Source organism: Octopus bimaculoides, chromosome 2 (assembly GCF_046866305.1).
Source record: "Octopus bimaculoides isolate indiv1 chromosome 2, ASM4686630v1, whole genome shotgun sequence".
Lineage (NCBI taxonomy): Eukaryota > Metazoa > Mollusca > Cephalopoda > Octopoda > Octopodidae > Octopus > Octopus bimaculoides.
Window position 1 is genome coordinate 47,449,909 of NC_142929.1, and position 22,500 is coordinate 47,472,408.

The following is a 22,500-nucleotide window of genomic DNA, read 5'->3' on the forward strand; positions in this document are numbered from 1 at the left end:
TCTGATTTTTTTTTTTTTTTTCCATATTTCGAGAGAAAAATGAAGTAATATTAGCTTTTTTGATATTCAATTAGCTAACAAAAATATATAAATAAATTAAATATTCATAGCATTTTATTTATTTTTACTTTTGTTGTTGAATCAGTCAAAGAATAATTCACCAGATAATAGACCATAATCATTGCCTAGAATATAGTACTCATCCCGCCACCCAATATTTTTCTACTTTTCATGTTTTCTATATTTTTCTTCTTTTTTTTTTTTTTACTTTCTTTGGAACAAACAAAAAATGTCTCCTTTCTTACTTTAGCTTTCTCAAACATATTGAATAAGTCTTGCAACAATTTAATTAATCTCAGCTGAGAAGTTGTAAGGTTTGTTCATATATATATGTCCATCCTTAGAAAACTGATAAAATAATATTTTATACACTTCATAAGAATATTACTACTCAACTAAGGTGGTAAGCTGGCAGAATCATAAGTACACCAGGTTAAATGCTTAGGGACATTTTATCTGTCTTTATGATCCGGGTTCAAATTCTGCCATGGTTGACTTTACCTTTCAGCCTTTCGGGGTCAATAAAATAAGTACCAGTTGAGCACTGGGGTTGATGTAATTGACTTACCCGCTCCCTCAAAATTTTTAGCCTTGTGCCAAAATCCAAAACCAATACATGAGAAGAATAAGGCGGCAAGGTGGCAGAATGATTAGCTCAGCAGGTAAAATGCTTAGAGGCATTTTATCTGTCTTTACAATGTGAGTTCAAATTCTACTAAGGTTGACTTTGCCTTTCATCTTTTTGGGATTGACAAAATAGATATCACAATTGCTGTTTGATTATATGTCATCTTAAAACAATGCACTGTATTTGAGCTGTAGTCACTCCAAAGTCTTACAGAGTGTTTTTCATTATCAATTTGAAACAGTCTGCTTACTATTCTGAGAATGGTGTTAAAATTTTTTCACTGCAACTAATACCTTACAATAGCACATATGTTTTAATAACAGATCACAATAAGATCTACTTTTCTCAGACAGCTTCCAGGATATTGTTTTTTTATTTTATTTGATAAGAATAATTCAGATTGTCAATATTTAAATGTAAACATAAGTAATGTTAATTCTCTAAATGAAGTATTAACAGTAACTGCACGATAAAGTGTAGTATATTGCCACTTAAGTGTGGCTGACCCCATCCACCCCTAGGGGTCAGCCACACTTAAGTGGCAATATACTACACTTTAAACATAAGTATTTAACCACATTTATAGATAATTGGCACCAAAGAGACTACACAGTTGATATATTCAATTCTTTCAGCATCCTACTGTTATCTCCAAAGCATACCATAAAGGCATCAGTAAAAATTATAAAAGTTTAAAAACGCAAGAGAAAACTTTTACACGGAACCCTTATTCTAATTTTTATAGAAATAACAACATCATCATCATCATTATCATCATCGTTTAACGTCCGCTTTCCATGCTAGCATGGGTTGGACGATTTGACTGAGGACTGGTGAAACCGGATGGCAACACCAGGCTCCAATCTGATTTAGCAGAGTTTCTACAGCTGGATGCCCTTCCTAACGCTAACCACTCCGAGAGTGTAGTGGGTGCTTTTACATGCCACCGGCACGAAGGCCAGTCAGGGGGTACTAGCAACGGCCACGCTCAAAATGGTGTATTTTACGTGACTCCTGCACAGGAGCCAGTCCAGCGGCACTGGCAACGATCTCGCTCGAATGTCTTTTCACGTGCCACCGGCACAAGTGCCAGGAAGGCGACGCTGGGCACAGGTGCCATCACAATTTCGCTTTTGCTTGCCCCAACAGGTCTTCACAAGCCGAGTTTCATGTCCTGCATAGGAGCCAGTCCAGCGACACTGGCAACGATCTCACTTGAATGTCTTTACACGTGCCACCGGCACAAGTTCCAGGAAGGCGACGCTGGGCACAGGTGCCATATTTCAAATATTTAATACATTCATTTTGGAAACTAGATTTAAGTCACAACTATTTATCAGTTAAAAACAAAGAATGACAAGCTTGTGAAAAATTCTCCCACATCAGGTGACAGAATTAAATTCCCAATACAACTGCACATGAGAGAGTTAATATGTCAAACATGTGCATTCCTAAGTAAATTCCAGGTGTGGTGGAGTGGACATCTAGTGTACATGCTCAACTCCAGACACCCTAAACACGTGTACCGTGGAATCCTTTGTGTTCTGTTTTCATTTTACGTTTCAACATATATATATATCATCGTCATTTAACATCCGCTTTCCATGCTAGCATGGGTTATGTATGTATATATGAATTGAGGATATAATCATTAAAATGATTATATCAGTGGCTAGCATATAAAAAACGACTGTATAAGTAAAATTAATTTCTAAGTACATAATTATAAAAATATAATTATGATTAAATTATAATTAAAGGTGTTGGAATGTAGCACCTATATGGATTGTAGGCATTTAACACCTACTTCTAGCATATAGGTGCTGACATTCCAGCACACTCTGTAACTAAACATTTTTTTCCTCGTTCTTGTTTTTCTTTTGGACTTTGCTATGTCTCCTGTTTCCGAAGAAGAGCTTTGCTTGAAACACAAAACAACCACTCTATCTCTCCTTCTCTGAGCGTCTTATTAATACTTTGCATGTACCATGTCCTCGTGCTGTTGTTTTTTTCTTATCTTTTTTTCTCCATTTTTTGATTATATATATATATGATGGGCTTTTTACAGTTTCCATCTACCAAATTCACACAGAATACTTTTGATTGATGCAGGGATATAGTAGAAGACACTTGGCCAAAGAGCTACACAGTTGGGACTGAACCCAAAACCATGTTGTTGGGAAGCAAGCTTCTTAAACACACAGCCATGCCTGAAAAACAAAAGATATGATGGATATGGTGGACATGGCTGGAGTGCCTTTGATAACAAAAAAAAAAGCACAATTTTGAGGCAAAACAACAATAGCTTTGTAACAAACCTTCTTTCGCAACATATTATGAAGCTCCTAAAACAAAATATAAAAAAAAAAGGAATCTATCAATTTGAAAAACAAAAAAAAAAAATTCAATAGCTTCAATTTGGGGGTATAAACATAACAACGGTCACTATCTTATCCTAACCATTAATCTTATAAACAATGGAATTAATCAAACTCATTTCTTTACAGCATTAATTAAAAAAAAAAAACCTTCTGCAATCATTCAACATAAAAATGGATTCAGGAAAATATTTCAAAAGTAGATTGTTTTTTTTTTCTTCCCCGCTCCTGGTAGTTTTTGATTTAATCTTTTTTAATGAAAATACTTTCAGCAGAAAACCAGAAAAAAATGAATTTAATAATAATAACGAACAAAAAAAAAAATAATAATAATATTGGTAGTAGTAGTAGTAGTAGTAGTAGTAGTAGTAGTAGTAGTAGTAAGTCTTTAGAACTTTTATATGGGCAGCAACTTGTTGTTCTTTTCAGAGGAATTATGAACCTGTGATGGGTAGCCATGTGTAAAGTTCAGAAAGAAACACTAATATTACATTTAGTTCCGACAGGACTGATTGATATTTTTTATTGATATATATATATATATAGATACATTTATATATACACACACACACACACACACACACACACACACACAAACTAACAATAAAAAAATAAAAAATTTTGGAGGGTGTTTTTTTTTGTTTTAATTTTTTTTTTTTTTGATATTTTGATTTCTCTACTGGAAACAAAATCAAAACAAATAAAAAAAACTGACAAAAACAACAACAACAACAACAACAACAACAAAGCAGCCTTATATGGTAGATATCTTTGAGCTTAATATCAACTTTTGGTCACTGAGCCGAACGCTCATATAACCAGTTGCACAGATTCTTTTTCATATATATATGTGCATGTGTGCATGCACACATATATATATATATATATATATATATATATATATATATATATACATACATACATACATATAATACATACATACATATATATATATATATACTCTGTGAGTGAATGTATGAGTGTGTGAGTTTACATATATATACGTGTGTGTGTGGATGTGTGTGGATGTATGTGTCAATGTACATGCATATGATGTATTCATTCATACATATGTATGGCTGTATATGTATATGCATATATGTGGGTAGATTGTGAATGTGTGTATATATATGTATGTGTGTATGAATGTATGTATTTATGTCTGTATATATATATCTATATATGTATGTATGTATGTACTAATGAATTGTGTGTGTGTGTGTGTGTGTGTGTGTGTATGTGTGTGTGTGTGCGTGTGTGTGTGTGTGTGTGTGTGTCTGTGTGTGTGTGTGTGTGTGTGTGTGTGTGTGTGTGTGTGTGTGTGTGTGTACTTATATCTTTCTATGATCTCATGGGTTGGATGCTTCTACATAAATTGGTAGCGAAAATGAATATTTTAGCAAGCACCAAGTATTCAAAAGTGAGTGGTAACTATTTTCAAATGAATTGACCAAAGCTAACAGAGTAATGTCTGCCAGTTAAAAGCACAATGCACTGCCAGTGACTGAATTGCAACTCTTGCTTTTTAGTTCGTTGCTGTATGATCCTCCATCCTCATTGCTTTTAACGTCCACTTTTCCATGCTCGCATGGGTTGGAGACAATTTTGCTGAGGCTGATCATCTACGGTTGGGTGCCATTCCTGTTGCCAACCTGCTCCTGTTTCCAGGCATAGTAATATTTGCCCATGACTAGAAGGGGGGGGGGGACGACTGAAAATGAAGAACACATCTGACATGATAGTGACACTTATTTACAACTATCAAGTGGTCAAGGCCAAATAGACAGTAACACACATATATGCATACATACATATATAAATATATTGTTAAAGAGGACAACAAACGTTAAGGCAAGGAAGCTTTTCCAATAATGATAATGTATATGACTTGAGATTTTGTCTTGCCTTAATGTTTGTTGCCCTCTTTAGCAATTATATATCCGCTATATTGGAAATCTGCAATGGCTCCATAACTAACATCTCAGCTATAACCTTGGAGCCCGAGTAATCCATTACATCACTTACCTAGCATACCTAACCATTTAGATCACCTGTTTCTACTGCTGGATGCCCTTCTTAATGCCAACCATTCCAGGAGTGTAATGGATGCTTTTACATGCCACCAGCACACATGCCATTCATGTGACACAGGCAACAACCTTGACTACGATGCATCTACATGGCACTGGTAGCGAATATACATACATATATATATATATATATATATATATATATATATATATATATTTTCGAGCATCGTAAGATTTTCGAGCGAGATCGTTGCCAGTGCCCCTGGACTGGCTCTTGTGCGGGTGGCACATAAAATACACCATTTTGAGCGTGGCCGTTGCCAGTACCACCTGACTGGCCTTCGTGCGGGTGACACGTAAAAGCACCCACTACACTCTCTGAGTGGTTGGCGTTAGGAAGGGTATCCAGCTGTAGAAACTCTGCCAAATCAGATTGGAGGCTGGTATTGCCATCCGGTTTCACCAGTCCTCAGTCAAATCGTCCAACCCATGCTAGCATGAAAAGCGGATGTTAAACGATGATGATTATATATATATATATATATATATATATATATATACATGTCAGATAGAATAATCAATAATCAAAAATAGCAATAACAAGACAAGAGGATGTGCACATGGAAAGTATTAGATTGACGCTTCGTAACAGGAGGTGCAGGAGTGGCTGTGTGGTTCTGGATGCAGTCCCATTGTGTGGGGCACCCTGGGCAAGTGTCTTCTACTATAACCTGATATGATGGGGGAAGTAGCTAATGCACAGCACAAACACTTGATCAATACTATCAAATTATCTGTGCAGGTTGTTCAGCAAGAAATTGCTGAACCTCATCTGTCAGGACAGGACAGTCCATGAGATATGCAGTATACAAATGACCTCCAGTAAACATGAAAGTCAATAACAACATCTTTATCTCATTGATTTGTATTCGTTGGTTGATGTACATTAAATGAGGTTTTCCTATTGCTCCTTTGCTGAAAGTACTCTCCCATAGCAATTGATAATATACATTGCAAGATATAACAATGATATCCCACCTCATCTTTGCTTCACCATGACATACAGGCTGTCACCCAAAGAAATTTTACATAAGTATTGTCCAACAGATTTTGTAGGTCATTTGTTAGTGTCCATATTTCAGCACCATATACCAACATCCTTTACTATTGTTTTATCACTCTCATCATCATCATCATCATCGTTTATTGTCCGTTTTTCATGCTGGCATGGGTTGGACGGTTTGACTGGAGACTGGCAAGCCAGGAGGCTGCACCAGGTGCCAATCTGATCTGGCAGTGTTTCTACAGCTAGATACCCTTCCTAGCGCCAACCACTCCGAGAGTGTAGTGGGTGCTTTTTATGTTCCACCAGCACGGGAGCCAGTCAGGTGGCACTGGCATCAGCCACGTTTGGATGGTGCTTTTTATGTGCTACCAGCACAGGAACCCATCGGGGCAGGGGGGAGCGGTGCTGGCTGGCATCGACCACGTTCGGACGGTGCTTTTTACATGCCACTAGCATGGGGAGCCAGTCAGATGGCACTGGCAACAACCCATGCATGCATGGTGCTTATTGCGTGCCACCAACACAGGAGCCAGTCAGGTGGAACTGGCATCAGCCACAACTACAATTTCCATTTGATTGTGATTTGATTTGAATTTTGATTTTACTTGACTCAATAGGTCTCCTCAAGCATGGCATGTCGCCCAGCAATTCAAAGGTACTCTGAAGAATCTAAATTTCAGCTTTTGGTTTAAGTTAGATTTCCATATGGTTGTCATATTTTTCGATGCCAACCACACTTGAGCTATACCAACATTAAGTTCCTTATCTGAGTTTGATATCAAGGCTCCAAGATACTACAAAGCAATGATATTCTGGAAAAAGTTCCATTAGTAAAATGCAGTGAATGCAGAATAAATTTCTAACCTGCCTATCAATAACCATGCAGTGACAAGAGCTACTACATATACATGTTGTGCAAGCATTTAGACAAAGTAAAAGCAAAGAAGAAATACTTCCACTTCGTTTGACTAATGAGTGCTTCAAATTCTAATCACTTTTACTTGATTTATTTAACTTAAGCAATTCTATTCTGCTCCCACATTTTTTTCTTTTTTCTTGAGAAGCCATGTTTAGCTATTGCTTTTGTTTTCTTTTGTCATACCTTTATAAATACAATACAGAAACAAAATAAGAATATTCATATACATTCAGTTAGATGTAGCCCAATGGGATGAAAATGTTGATGATGTGAAAAATGAGATATAAATTGTTTACAGCACTAAAGCATACAATTGGGGAAATTCTTCTTTATTTTATCTCTCTTATTTATTTATTTATATATTTATCTATTTGAATTTTTCAGAAACTTGTAAACACGGCACATTCATCATCATCGTCGTCATCGTCGCTGTCATTGTTGTCGTCGTCGTCATTGTCGTCATCTTCATCGTCCTCATCCTTGTCATCATCATTATCACAGTCATTCTCATTAGGTTGATTCTGTATTGATTTTTCTCGCAAACGTAAGTTATAAAGGTCAAACAAATACTTTTCGACAATCTGTTGTAGAATTCTATTTCCAGCTAAATGTTTTGTTTTCTATTTTTACACCATTCGCACATGCATCTGCACCCACACACACACACACACACACACACACACACACACACACACACACACACACGCGCAGACACACACACACACACACACACACACACACACACACACACACACACACACACACACACACACACACACACACACAGCTCTATAGTTTCTGTACATAACTACTGTATTGTACATATACTGAGTTATTTTATTTACAACAAATGTATGTGCATGTGTGCAGATATTCATATGCATGTGTGTGTGTGTGTACAAAGATACATATCTGCTTGTAAATGATAGTATTATACAATGTAGTTTGTATTTTTTGTTGGTTTTTTTTTTTGGTTTTTTGGCAGACCGCCACACAACAGTTACTACACACATATAGCTATATGTACATATGCACACACAAACTGAATACGCTAAGCAAATGAGCAGAGAAACCAGATTTACGCCGATCCATTGAGAGCCACCACACTAGATGTGATTACCATTGTTGTTGTCGCTGTTGCTCTTTGATTTCAGATCAATTCCAATTAGGTAGATCAATAATCAAAGCGAAGGATCAAAGGTCCTTCCCATGCAATAGGTACACAAGGCAGGTTCCTTAGATTCCATGGCATTTATATATTCCACCCCAGAATGGGACACTGGTCAGCCGCAGGATCACTCATGTTTGATAGCTGAGCAGACTGGAGCAGCGTGAAATGAAGTGTTTTGCTCAGGAGCACAATGCATTGCCCGTTCCAGGAATTGAAACCACAATCTTAGGATCCTGAGTGCAATATTCTAACCACTAAGCCATAAGGTAAATGTAAAAGTCATCTTCTCCAGTCATACCGATTCATAAAGGCCAGTTTCCTGGTTTCAATGGTGTATATATTCCCCACCTGGAAGAGACACCAGTTCGTTACAGGGTTACTCATTTTTGCCAGTTGAGTGAACTGGAACAACATGAAATGAAGTGTTTTGCTCAAGAACACAACGTGTTATCTGGTCCAGGAATTGAAATCACAATCTTGCAATCAAGAATCCTGTACCCTTACCACTAAGCCATGCACCTACACACCACAAAGCCATGTACTTACACCAATCAAAGTAGCTCCAGCAAAATTCTGTCTTGTCTTTAATTTTTCTTGAGACAGTAGGGTGTGATTTGAGGGAGATTCAGTTACCATTTCAGGTAAGCCAAACAATCACACATACAGCTTCTTGTTGTTGTCACTGTTGTTTAACCCTAGGTATGAGACATAATGTCACAGCTGTTTCGGTGCTGCCTATCTAAAGTCACTGATTCAATGCTGATTTATTTCACATCAGATAGTTTAATATTTCTCTTGTTCTTGCCCTTTCTTTCTCTCTCACTCTTCTCTCTTTCCCTCTCTTACTCATCTCTCTCTCTCTATTCCTCTCTCTCTCTCTCTCTCTGTTTCTCTCTCTCTCTCTCTCTGTTTATGTTTCTCTTAATATGTATGAAGAGAGGAAAATGTTAAGTGTATATGTCAATATGTTCATAATTCACCTCTCTCTCTCTCTCTCTTTCTTTTTGTTGGTGTGTGATGTTTCTCTTTAGGTGTATGAGGAGAGGGGAACTGTATCTGTCAGCATGTTCATAATGCCTCTCTCTCACTCACTCACTCACTCAATCAATCAATCAATCAATCACTCCCTCTCTCTCTTTCTATCTATATTTATCTATCTATTTGTCTGTCTCTCTGTATAACAATATAGATATATAACAATTACAAACAATACAGATAGTTATTTTTTGCTTGTGTGTGTGTGTGTGTGTGTGTGTGTGTGTGTGTGTGTGTGTGATAGACAGACTGTTGTCATCATAGTAATTAAGGAGACTTTCACTACATAACAGTCTACTATTAAAAGAAAATACTTGCATGACTAACAAATATTTTTACTGGCAGTGTAGTGACAGATAAAGACATAGCATATCATCATCATCATCATTTAACGTCTGTTGTCCATGCTGGCATGGATTAAACAGTTCAACTGAAACTGGTAAGCTGGAGAGCTATACCAGGTTCCAATCTGATTTGGCATGGTTTCTGCAGCTGGATGTCCTTCTTAACACCATCCACTCCAAGAGTGTAATGAGTGTCTCTTACATGCTACTAGCACAGGTGCCATTTACTGGCAACATGCGATGGACTTCCTTCACTTTCCATCTACTAAATCCACTCACAGGGCTTTGGTCAACCCAGGGATATAGCACTTACCCAAGGTATCACAGTAGAACTGAACCTAAAACCATGTGGCTGGGAAACAAACCTCTCACCCTTGCAGTCATGCCTACAAGTATTGTAAAGGTACTATCACAAAGAGATAGGTAGAATGATAGAAAACAAAAATGGCAAATAATTCACCAGCCAGAGAGAAGAATCAATGAATTGATTAGCTATTGCTTTTTATTTGCATGATACAAGGAAGTATAGCAGGTGTTGTGGACAGCAAAACATTACAAGATGGATTGGAAATTCACCAGGGAAAAAAATTACTGTATTATCCAGCATATAAGTCAAATTCTTTAGACCAAAATTTGCAGCCTAAAAAAGGTAGGTTGACTTATATACGAAGACAACTTTGGAAGATGAAAAATTCCATGTGAAATGCAGCAGGATTTGGAAAGAGAGTGACAATGATTGAATGTTTACACTACATGTTTACACTGTAAACCAGTACTACTCAAAGTACTGGTCCGCGAGCCATCAGCTGCTGGTACACAGTGAGTTTCCAGAAAAGAAAGAAATATTATAAAATGCTTATAAAATGCTTACGAAATATTGTATTATTTGTTTACAAAATAAATGTAAGATAAAAAAAAATTGTCAACTTTTATTATATTCATTATATATATTGTTTCCGGTATAAATTAATATTACTAAGAAATATTATCGGTACCCGGAACATTGGAAAAAAAAAAAACTGCCAGTACGCCACATCAGATAGTTTGAGAAGCATTGCTGTATACTACATCAATGTGTATACTGGAAAATTTGGTATCCCTGTTTCATGAGTTGAATGCAAAATGAGAATTTACAAAATTTATATCTACACTAATGACTATATAGACAAGAGTACATATTTGTACCCATGATTATATACATTAGACTCTATACCTCTACCCAAGACAATATGCACAAGAGTATATACCATATTTTCCAGCATACAAATTGAATTCTTTAAACCAAAATTTACAGCCAAAGATGACAGGTCAATTTAAACACCAAGATGACTTTGGAGGACCAAAACTTCCGTGTGTAATGCATTGAGATTTGTAAAGATAGTGACAATGATTGAATGTTTACACCTACATGTTTACACCTACATGTTTACACCTACATGTTTACACTATATAGTATGTCAATTTGTATGTCAGAAAATATGGTTATATTGCTTTAACGATGAGATGAATTCTTTTAGTTCTGTGTTATGATTCTTTCTAATTTAGTCACAAGGCCAGCAATTTTAAAGGGAAGGCAGAGGGGGTGGGAAGTCAATTACATCAACCCCAGTACTTGACTGGCACCTATTTCATCAACCCTGAATGGATAAAAGACAAAGACGGCCTTAGCAATGTGTGAACTCAGAATGTAAAGGAAAAATGCTGCTAAGCATTTTGTCCAACATGTTCATGATTCTTCCAGTTTTCAACCTCAACCCCAAGTCATCATCATCATCATCGTTTAACTCCGTTTTCCATGCTGGCATGGGTTGGACAGTCTGACTGAGGACTGGCAAGCCAGTAGGTTGCACCAGGCTTCAGTCTGATCTGACAAGATTTCTGCAGCTGGATGCCCTTCCTAATACCAACCACTCTGAGAGTGTAGTGGATGCTTTTTATGTGCCACCAGCATGGGAGCCAATCAGGTGGTGCTTGCAAGTCATAGTATAAAAGAGAATATACACATATAAGATTGAGTATGCAGAGAATTCAAATAACACACACACACACACACACACACACACTCACACACACACACACACACACACACACACACAACAGGCTTCTTTTCATTTTCTCTCTTTCAATTCCACTCATAAGGCTGTAGTAGAATACAGTAGACACTTAGCTTGGGGCTGTAGTAAAAGACACTTGCCCAAGGAGCCAAAGAGTGGAATTGAACCCAAAACCATGTGGTTGGGATGTAAACTTCCTGACTATACAGTCTCACCTGCACTTAGTTATAGTAAAACCAGTTTAAAACAAAGTTAAGACTAATACTAAATAGATTCCAGTATGTATTTATAAGAAGACAAAGAATTACAAATTTCTTATTTCTTACATGACAGTTACGAGCCAAATTCTTTGAAAAGGACCTAACTCAGGCTTTTGATTTAAAAAGGCCTTTTGATGGAACTCTGCATTCTATAATCTGGTATTCATAATTGAGAAATAAAATTTTCGATGTATGGTCCATGTGATTTGCCAATGCCATGCAGAAATATGGGAAAATGGCTAAAATATAAAATCAGGATTATCAGCATATTCAATAGACACTTAAGTTTCTGATCAGATTACAACAAGGCTCTTTTCTTAGATGTATTGCCGGTGGATGTTAAAATCATTTCAAAGGCATTTGAATTGCAGAATTTACTGTAGGAAGTAAGTCATATTTTTGAGTGGAGGAAAGTTAAGAAGCTTCGTAATAACAATGCAGCTGAATATAACTCCAAACAAGTATTCAAACATCTACAAATCACTAAGGAGACAACCATACTCAGTGATCATCATAATCATAATCATTTTAACATCTTTTTTTACAATACTGCATGGGTCAGTATGTGTATATATATATATATATATATATATATATATATATATATATATATATAATACAAAGAATATATATACATGTATACACACATATATGTACATACTTACATCTACATGTGTATATACATGCATATCAGGGTACAGGACGTTAGAACAATAAACTACAGACAACGGAACAAACACACAGGAAAACGGAAAGCCACTTGGAATATCCCTTCATCAGCTGTCTCTATTCTATCTAGACGTTTCGAAGACAAGACAGTAATATATATATATATATATACACACACACACACACACACACACGCATACAAGTTGCAGGTATGTGGTTAAGAAGTTTGCATTATGACTACATGGTTTCAGGTTCAATCCCACTGTGTAGCAGTTTGGGTATGTCGTACTATAACTCCAGGCCAACCAAAGATTTGTAGGTAGATTCAGCAGACGGAGACTGAAAGAAACTTCTGTTTATGAGTGTGTATATAAAACAATGATAATGATCATCATGCTAATATATATATATATATATATATATATATACCATAAAAAGTCAGGAGGTATAAGAATAATGACGATGTGACCTAACTTATTGTATTTAGAATATTAATTCCGATTCTTTAATTCAAGAAATTTGGAATTGTGTAAATGTATGAATTTTAAACATACACACGCACACACACACAGAGAAATCTGCCTTTTATAGATAAGATAAATTTTAACAAAACCTTGTAAGGACCCTCAAAGGTCATATGAACCCCAAGTGAAAGCCACTGATGGAAATTGTGTCTAAGATAGATGCAAACAGGAGTACACAGAGGTTTCAAGGTGTAGGATTACAGAATCATGCAGTCATTAGCCAGTAGCAACTTGAATATATGTAAAAAATGATTCAGGCATTAAATATGATAGACTTGAACGTTATACATAAACAGGTTTAAGTATTTTACAAATAGTAGAGTATCTAGATATGGTCTAATACATTCTCTATTACTAAGGTGAGACCAAATTATGGTTAACTGATGTAGGGAATTACTCATTTGTATTGATTTAGGTTAAAGTCTATTAATTTAGGTTTAATAATTAAGTAAAAAAAGAAGGTAAGAAAGAGAAAGAAAAAAAGAAAAGAAGGGGTGATGATAAAACAGCAGAAGATGGAGGAGAGTAGGTGAAGGGCCACATACCCCATGATAAATGGTGAGCTCAGCTACGCCCTGTGGTAATGACCATGTTGGCAATGCCACAGAGAATGGTTAGTGACACTCACTGCAGCAACCACTCCATCTCGTGGGGGAGTCATTTCTCAGATGGGCCACTATTATCCCTATTTTGAGATGGAAATTAGTAGTATGGGGTCTGAGAACACCAGACGCTTCCAAGGCAACTAGCACAAACTGATAGTGGCCAGCCAGATCCCTGTATGTATTGATCTCTCTCTTAAGTGTAAGCTCAGATATAGTTAGCATATAAAAACTGTTTATATTAAAGGTGCTAGCATCAATGGGAAATACATAGTTTTGCAGATAGCAGAATGTTTTAATATGGTCTAATACATTATCTATCACTAAGGTGAAAATAAATTATAGTTTACAAGGTAGGGAATTATTCAATTGTATTGATCTAGGCAGTAGAATGTCTGGATATGGTTTAATACATTATCAATTAGTAAGGTAAGACCAAATTATTGTTAACCAAGGTAGGAAATTAGTTAGTATACAAGAACAATTTACATTTAAGTGCTGGCATTAATGGGTAATAAAGTATTCTTACAGATAGCAGAATGTCTGCTGTTTGTAAGAATATATATAGCAAAGAACTTCATGAATATTTGGAAAACTGTAAGTTGAAGACATATGAAGAATTATTCAGAAAAGCAGACTGTTAGAATTATAGTACAAAGAAATCACTTTAGAAATATGGAGACACCTTGATCAATGGCTTTTCTGCCTGGGTATTATACAGTTGAGAGAATCATAACTGCGACATTTGAAATAGGGTCTAAAAGCATATAATATAACTATATAGCCATTCTGGCGATGGCACTTCATACCATCATTGTCAAATTTAGAGAATAGGAACAGGAATTGGATTGATTATAACCACTACAGAACAGGGTATAATCTTTTTTGAAGCAGAGTGGATGAAATTTCTCCTATTGGTTATTGGAAAGTGGATCCTTGAACGTTTCTTTTTTTTATTGGGAAGTAGATTCCTGAACGTTTTTGTGTGGCTTTGTCAGTAATAATTGGTAATTTCAACATGAAGATGAGAAAAATTATTGATATCGATGACAAGATGATTGATAAATTATGTCAAATCTATGAATCAATATTTAAGCCTGTATTAGAGAATTGCAATGTGTATGGTAAGGCATTTTTGCAAACATTTGCTGGATTTCAAACCAATTTTTCACGAAATAATTCGGAAGTTTCGAAACACCAAAGCAGGTGAGAAAAGATGTCATTTTGTAATATGACTGTTTTGCATAGGTTTTTGGTCTTTGTCATGTAACTTGCACCTGACATGCAATCTTGTGCATAATACAAATATTAAAAACTGAAAGAAAATGATACAGTATTTATATTCTTCTACATTCCTTACCGATTTTTTTTGCTCCTGTTCAGTCATGTAATTACACTGTCTTAAATAAACAAGATGATTAAATAAAACATCCTACCTCAAAATAACCCCACAAAAAATGCACAATCTCTGATCTATTTTTAAATACATTATATGGTAACTCAGTTGCAGGAAGTGACAGCAAAAAAGATACTGTGTGCCATAAGAATTGACAAATCAAAACACAAATAGAATATAGCTGTGCTCTAACAAAGTAAATTTCTGTCTTGTGATTTGGAGTTCAAATTTCATTGTGTGTAATTCTAAGGGCCAGACTTGGTGCATTGATTTTACGTGATAATCCCTTTAAGGTTACACATGTCAATAGAATACTCAGAGTCTTCCAGCATTAATTTTATCTCAGAAAATTTCACAGCATCATGTTTTCTATGGGGTATATGCATTTAGTATGATACATAGATGGTGATTTTAATTTAATGACATTTCAGTTATATACACCTACATATATCATCATTATAATTTGTATATAGATTCATGTTTATGTAAACTTAGGTTCAAGACATGCAAACATGTCAAATTCATCTATTTCCTTGTTGATGGTTAAAATGATGAACAGCATTAATTGATCATCACCCTTATTGGTGTCTCATCAGAGGAGTCTATATCATTTAACTGATCTCAGATAGCAATCGAGTCAATGGAAGCATTCAATGTCACTCTGTCCCAAAAATGTGCATCAAGTGAAGTCCAATATCAAGACGATGCTGATTTGTTTCATTGATGCGAAAGGAGTTGGCCACACTGAACTTGCTCCTCCTGGTCAAACTGCTAACCAGACATTCTACTTGGTAGTTCTGAAGCATTTGTGAGATGTGGTGAGATGGAAATGCCCTGAACTGTGACAAAGTGGAGAGTGGCGGTTTCATCACGACAATGCGCCTGTGCATACCGCCTTGAGTGCGAGACAAAAATGGCATGACCTCGCTAACCCACCTTCCCTATTCGCCCAATCTTGCTCCCTGCAACTTTTTTCTGTTCTCCCAAATGAAAAAATTCCTTACAGGAAAACGTTTTGCAGATGTGGAAGATGTGAAGAAAAAAACAATACAGGTGTTAAAAGGTATCCCTTTGCAAGAGTTCCAGGACTGCTTTAAACAGTAGAAAACACATCTGGACCAATGCATTGCTTCAAATGAAGAATACTTTGAAGTCGATAAAAGTGTAAACATGTAAAACTAAGTGAAGAAAATAACTTTGCAAAATTCCGGTTTTTGGGGGGGTACTCCCTTGTACATATATTATAGGTGAGGCTGTGTGGCAAGAAGCTTGCTTCCTAACCACATGGTTCGGGTTTCAGTCCCACTACATGACACCTTGGACAAGTGTCTTCTTCTATAGCCTCGGGCCAACCAAAGCCTTGTGAGTGGATTTGGCAGACAGAAAATGAAAGAAGCCCATCATATATATATATATATATATATATATATATATATATATATATATATATATATATATATATATATATATATATATATATATATATATATATATATATATATATATATATATATATATATATATATATATGTATATGCATACGCTTGTATGTCTGTGTTTATCCTCCCATCCCCATTGCTTGACAACCGATGTTAGTGTGTTTCTGTCCCCATAACTTAACGGTTCGGCAAAAGAGACCAGTAGAATAAGTACTAGGCTTACGAAGAATAAGGGCTAAGGTCAATTTGTTCAACTGAAGGTGGTGCTCCAGCATTGCTTCAATCAAATGACTGAAACAAGTAAAAGAGTAAAAGAGTTTACATACATATATATATATATATATATATATATATATATATATATATATAAAACAGATAAGAGATGTATATGAAACAGTAGATGTTTATTCCACATGTTTACAACTGTTTTATTGTCTTGTTAGATATAGAATAGATATTACACTAATAGTAACACACACACACACATAATATATACATATATAAACATACATAAATAAATATATGCGTTTGTATACCCACATTTAGAACGGTACAGATATGGAGACCAACAGATTAATCTTCAGAACACTACAGGGTGGTTGAAAACATCATCTCTACAACAAAGAGTAAGCTGACTCTATATGTATCCATAGGCAAATAGATGTACTCAGCATGTTGGCATTTATGATTTACTTCAAGGAAGCAATGGGCATAGAAAAATACAAATTCAGAATAAAAGGCAGTATATAAAAGTAAAGTAAAAAAAATTAAATTAAAATAATAAAAAAGAATGCCAAATAATCAGAAAAATATAAAAGTAAATACTAAAGAAAAAAATAAATAATTTTTTTCTTTGACAAAAAGTTTGTCAAAGAATTCAGAGAAAAAACAGTATCTAAAAGTAAAGTAAAAAAAAAAGTAAAATCAAAATAAAATAAAAAAAGAATGCCAAATAATCTCAAAAATATGAACGTAAATACCAAAAAAAAACAAACAATGAAATAAATTATTTGCCATAGAAATAAGACATGGGTATTAAAATGGAACGAATTTCTAAAGAGAGATAGGTCAATCAGTCAAATATTAATTCAAGTGATTACTAAAATAAATGAATAAATAAATAATCCTTTCTACTAAAGGCAGGAGGCCTGAAATCTCAGATGGGGGTAGGGGTGGACTAATTGATTCACTGGTACTTAATTTATTAATCCCAAAAGGATGAAAGGCAAAGTGGAATCTGAACTCAGAAAACAAAGACAGATGAAATGCTGTTAAGCATTTTACCTGGCGTGCTAACGATTTTGCCAGCTTGCCACCTTAAATGAATAAATAATGAAAAGACATATGGTCAGTAGGGAAGATGAGGATATAAAGGGTGAACAAAATAAGGTTTAAACGAAAGTCCTGGGGTTGATTTGCTCGACTAAAGGTGGTGCTCAAGCATGGCCACAGTCAAATGAGTGAAACAAGTAAAAGAGTAAAAGAGAAAGATCAGAGACAGAAAGGCTTGCATGAGTTGTTAGAATTTCATGCCCTGCAGATTTTAAGGGATAGCAGTGTTTTTATAATATATAGGCATTGCAGAATTTCTTTTAGTTGAGACAGAGGTGACTCCAGGGCATCAGTGTCACCTGGGCTCATCACAGATTTCGCATAAGACACATGCCTGCTCAAAGAATTTCATGTTTTTCCACAATATTTCAAGCCCCAAATGGCTTATTTTTTAATATCTAGCTCTATGTCTTTCTTCATTTCTAAGTTAAGGGTAAAAATAAAGCAACCCTGCAAAACACAACTGATCTTTACACACAGATGCACAGAATAACAGCAATCAAATAACAATAGCAGGGTGCACAACAAACATCAGTAATCTGACTGTTGCCTGTACTCCTGACATGAGATGACAGTTAGTCTTTTACACCTACTAGGCTCGTTCATATTAGCCTGAGTTGCTGGATAATTTTTTGTTCCTTTAAGAATATTGTAGAATGGAACCTTTTCAAAGATTGTGATTTAAATCCTAATCTCTAGAGAAATTTATTGTTTCAAGAAAAGATTGAATTTGTATTACTTTTAATTTTTACGATTATAGATAACAACTCAGGTTGTAACTTCTGAACCTGAGTCAGGAGCGTGTGAACGATGTCAAGAGAACATCTGCTACGAATTATATTTTTTGAGATAGGACACCTCTCTAAGACAACCGCCAGATGCTGAAAAAAATAAATGAACTGTGATCAGGCTCAATAAAAGGAGCCCAAGTTATTGGCTGAAATTACATACTTGAAGTCAGTGTTAGCAGAAACTAAATCAGCTTGCAAATACATGCTCATTTTACTAAATTTATACTCAGGCTAAGCCCAAACAGCCCGAGTGCTGGAGTCACCACTGAGTTGAGAATAACAATCTCGGTTATTATTTCAGGTTGATAATTTATTTTATTGTCCAATATTTTATCAATTGGTTAAGTTAGCATCTAAGTTAACAATGATTTTGATTCAACCAATGTTGTCTCAACATATAAACAAGTACCTCAGTGACTTAAATAATTTTCAATATTTTAAATAATACTCTTTTACTCTTTTACTTGTTTCAGTCATTTGACTGCAGCCATGCTGGAGCACCACCTTTAGTCGAGCAAATCGACTCCAGGACTTATTCTTTGTCAGCCTAGTACTTATTCTATCAGTCTCTTTTGCCAAACTGCTAAGTTATGGGGACGTAAACACGCCAGCATTAGTTGTCAAGCGATGTTGAGGGGACAAACACAGACACACAAACACAGAGACATATATATATATATATATATATATATATATATATATATATATATATATATACATATGCATATATACGACAGGCTTCTTTCAGTTTCCATATACCAAATCCACTAACAAGCCTTTGGTCGACGCGAGGCTATAGTAGAAGACACTTGCCCAAGGTGCCACGCAGTGGGACTGAACCCAGGACCATGTGGTTGGTAAGCAAGCTACTTACCACACAGCCATTCCTGCACCTATAAATACATGAAGACAGACGAAATATAGTTAAGCATTACACCTGGCGCGCTACCGTTTCTGCCAGCTAGCCGCCTTAATGTTTTGGACTCAATTGCTGCTGAAGTCAACTTTGCCTATCATTCTTTCAGGGTCACAAAATAAGTACCAGTTGAATCCTGGGGGTCGATCCAATTGTCTTACCCCTCCCCCAAAATTGCTGGCCTTGTGCCAAAGTTTGAAACCAATATTTTAAATAGTCCTAGACTGGTGAGCTGGCAGAAGTGTTAGCATGCTGGACAAAATGTTTAGTGGCATTTTGTCCTTTACATTCTGAGTTCAAATTCTGCAACAGTCAGCTTTGCCTTTCATCCTCTTGAGGTTGAAAAAATAAGTACCAGCTGAGCACTGGGGTCGATGTAATTGATTTAACTACCACCATCTTGAAATTGCTGGCCATGTGCCAACATTTGAAACCAATATTTTAAATAATACCACAGTGCCACATACTTGCATTCATATACTTCAGTTTTCGGTAAATGCTGGCATTAGAACTGGCAACAAGGCATAGAACCCATGCTAAAACAGGCATTGGTGCTCAATGCAGTCCCTCGACTTCCTAGATCCTGCCATACTATCTAACCCATACCAGCATGGAAGACAGAAGTTAAATAATGATGATGATTATGATAATGATGATGATGATGGCAATGACAATGATAACGATAATGATGATAATAATGATAATGAAGATGATGATGATAATGGTGATGATGACAATGATGTCAATGACAACAATGATGATGATGACGATGAAAACCAGGAGAATAAAATTAAATGTAATTCAAAAAGTTTATCTTAACTTTAATGACTTTTGTTACTAAATTCATGAAGATAGTTTATTGTGTACAAGAGGGACATACTGTGTATATTTTAATGCTATACAAGCAGCACTCTTGTTATCTGCTTCTCATCTCCATTTTTATATTATTAAAGAACTGAGAACAATATGCTACATGAATACTTTGATGAGGAAATGGTCAGGAGTGCTTTTGCAAGAATCTTAAAGAGCATCAAAATTTTCAGAAATGCAATTCTACTCTCAAGATGTCCACAGCCAGAATACTTATTTAACTTCACTTCGTATTCAATTTATCGTAAATCATCTCTAAGGGTAATGAAATTTTACTTCCAAATAGGATTGGGTTGGAAGTCAACTAAATGCATTTCTAAATCTCTTAAATCCAGCCACTCAAAAGCACCTAATTTAAGAACTGTGAAAGCTGATTCATCAGGATATTGTATAAATTATAAATTGTATTGCTTCCTTTAACTCACAAGCTGCACAAATCTAGAAGAAAACTGTTTAGTCATGACCCTTACAATATTTATAAACTATTTTGTATTTTGTTTCTTATTCTTACAACTGGTTTCTTCATCTTTGGAAAGACCTCCCAGCTTCTTTTTTCTAAATCTCTTAGAAATATATCAAGTTTATTTTCAAAACTCTTGATCAAACAAAACGCTGCAACAGTAAATTTCTTTGAAGTAATATTAAGTTCATGCAGAGGATATGAAAAATCTGTGGAAACCATAAGTGTACAGAGCCAAACAAAATCATTTAGTTGAGAAAAAATCAGACCCTGTGATTCTTGTATCTAAAAACAGACTCAAACTGTTTAGTCATGACCCTTACAGTATTTATAAACTATTTTGTATTTTGTTGCTTATTCTTACAGCTGGTTTCTTCAGAAAATTTCTTCATCTTTGGAAAGACTTCCCAGCTTCTTTTTTTGTAAATCACTTTCAAATATGCCAAGCTTATTCTCAAAACTCTTGATCAAATAAAACACTACAACAATAAATTTCTTTGAAGTAATATTAAGTTCATGCAGATAATATGAAAAATCTGTGGAAACCATAAGTGTACTGAGCCAAACAAAATCATTTAGCTGAGAAAAATCAAACCCTATGATTCTCATATCTAAAAACAGTCTCAACTCACCTAAACATCCAGCAAACTGTCCAAGTCTATGACTACCCAACCACTTGTAAATACCAGGATTGATCAACCTATATTTAGGGTGACTAGAAGAGATAATAATTGTTCAAACTATTAACCTCATCTTAAGACCCAAACCATATTTAACCCTTTAACATTCAGATAACTAGGTCCAATGTAAAGTACTTTTCTTCTCATTCTTTTGAATTAATCATGCATTATCTCCCAACGTTAAGCTTTTGATGATGTGATTCTTTATTTTTACAATGATACTACCGAATAGGTATGAAAGGTTGGATCTAGTCTGTTTGAGCACAAAACATAGAATAGTTGAGCCTGATATGATTAGTGAGCATTACATTTGTAGTTTAACAAGGCTACTAATGGATTCATATAAAAAAAAAAATTTCTCAACAATTACCAAGCCTGCCACATGGAAAAGTTGGTACTCATCTCCATTTTGGAAATACATATATTGCTGATACTATTAGATAAAAATTCATAAGTATTCAGTTTTTAGATTTCTTCTTAGAGTACTCTACCAATAAATGGCAATCTCATCAGTATTGTAAACCAGATAAAAATTTAATTTTTCATTAGAAAATAATTTGATAGCCATGTCAACAAACATAGAGCTGCTTCCTTGTCTTATATGTATGTATGCATATAAGCACATACATATATATATACATGTATATATATCTATATCTATATATATATATATATATATATATATATATATATATATATATATATAGATAGATAGATAGATAGATAGATAGATAGAGAGATAGATAGATAGATACACACACACACACACATATATATATATATACATATATGTCTGTGTATGTGTATGTATAACATCATCATCATCACCATTTAGTATCTGCTTTCCATGCTGGCATAGGTTAGACTGTTTGACTG

General features: G+C 35.2%; 1 protein-coding gene across 7 annotated transcripts in view; it reads right to left on the reverse strand.

Annotated features, from left to right (window-relative positions):
- Positions 1-22,500, reverse strand: part of LOC106875928 (tubulin polyglutamylase ttll6) — a 420,072-nt gene that overhangs the window by 380,023 nt on the left and 17,549 nt on the right. The window contains exon 2 of one of the 7 annotated variants that reach the window (XM_089344857.1): positions 3,007-3,033. The exons of the other annotated variants lie outside the window; for them this stretch is intronic. The gene's annotated coding sequence lies outside the window, so the exon portion shown is untranslated. The remainder of the gene's footprint in view (positions 1-3,006; positions 3,034-22,500) is intronic. 7 annotated transcript variants of the gene reach the window in all.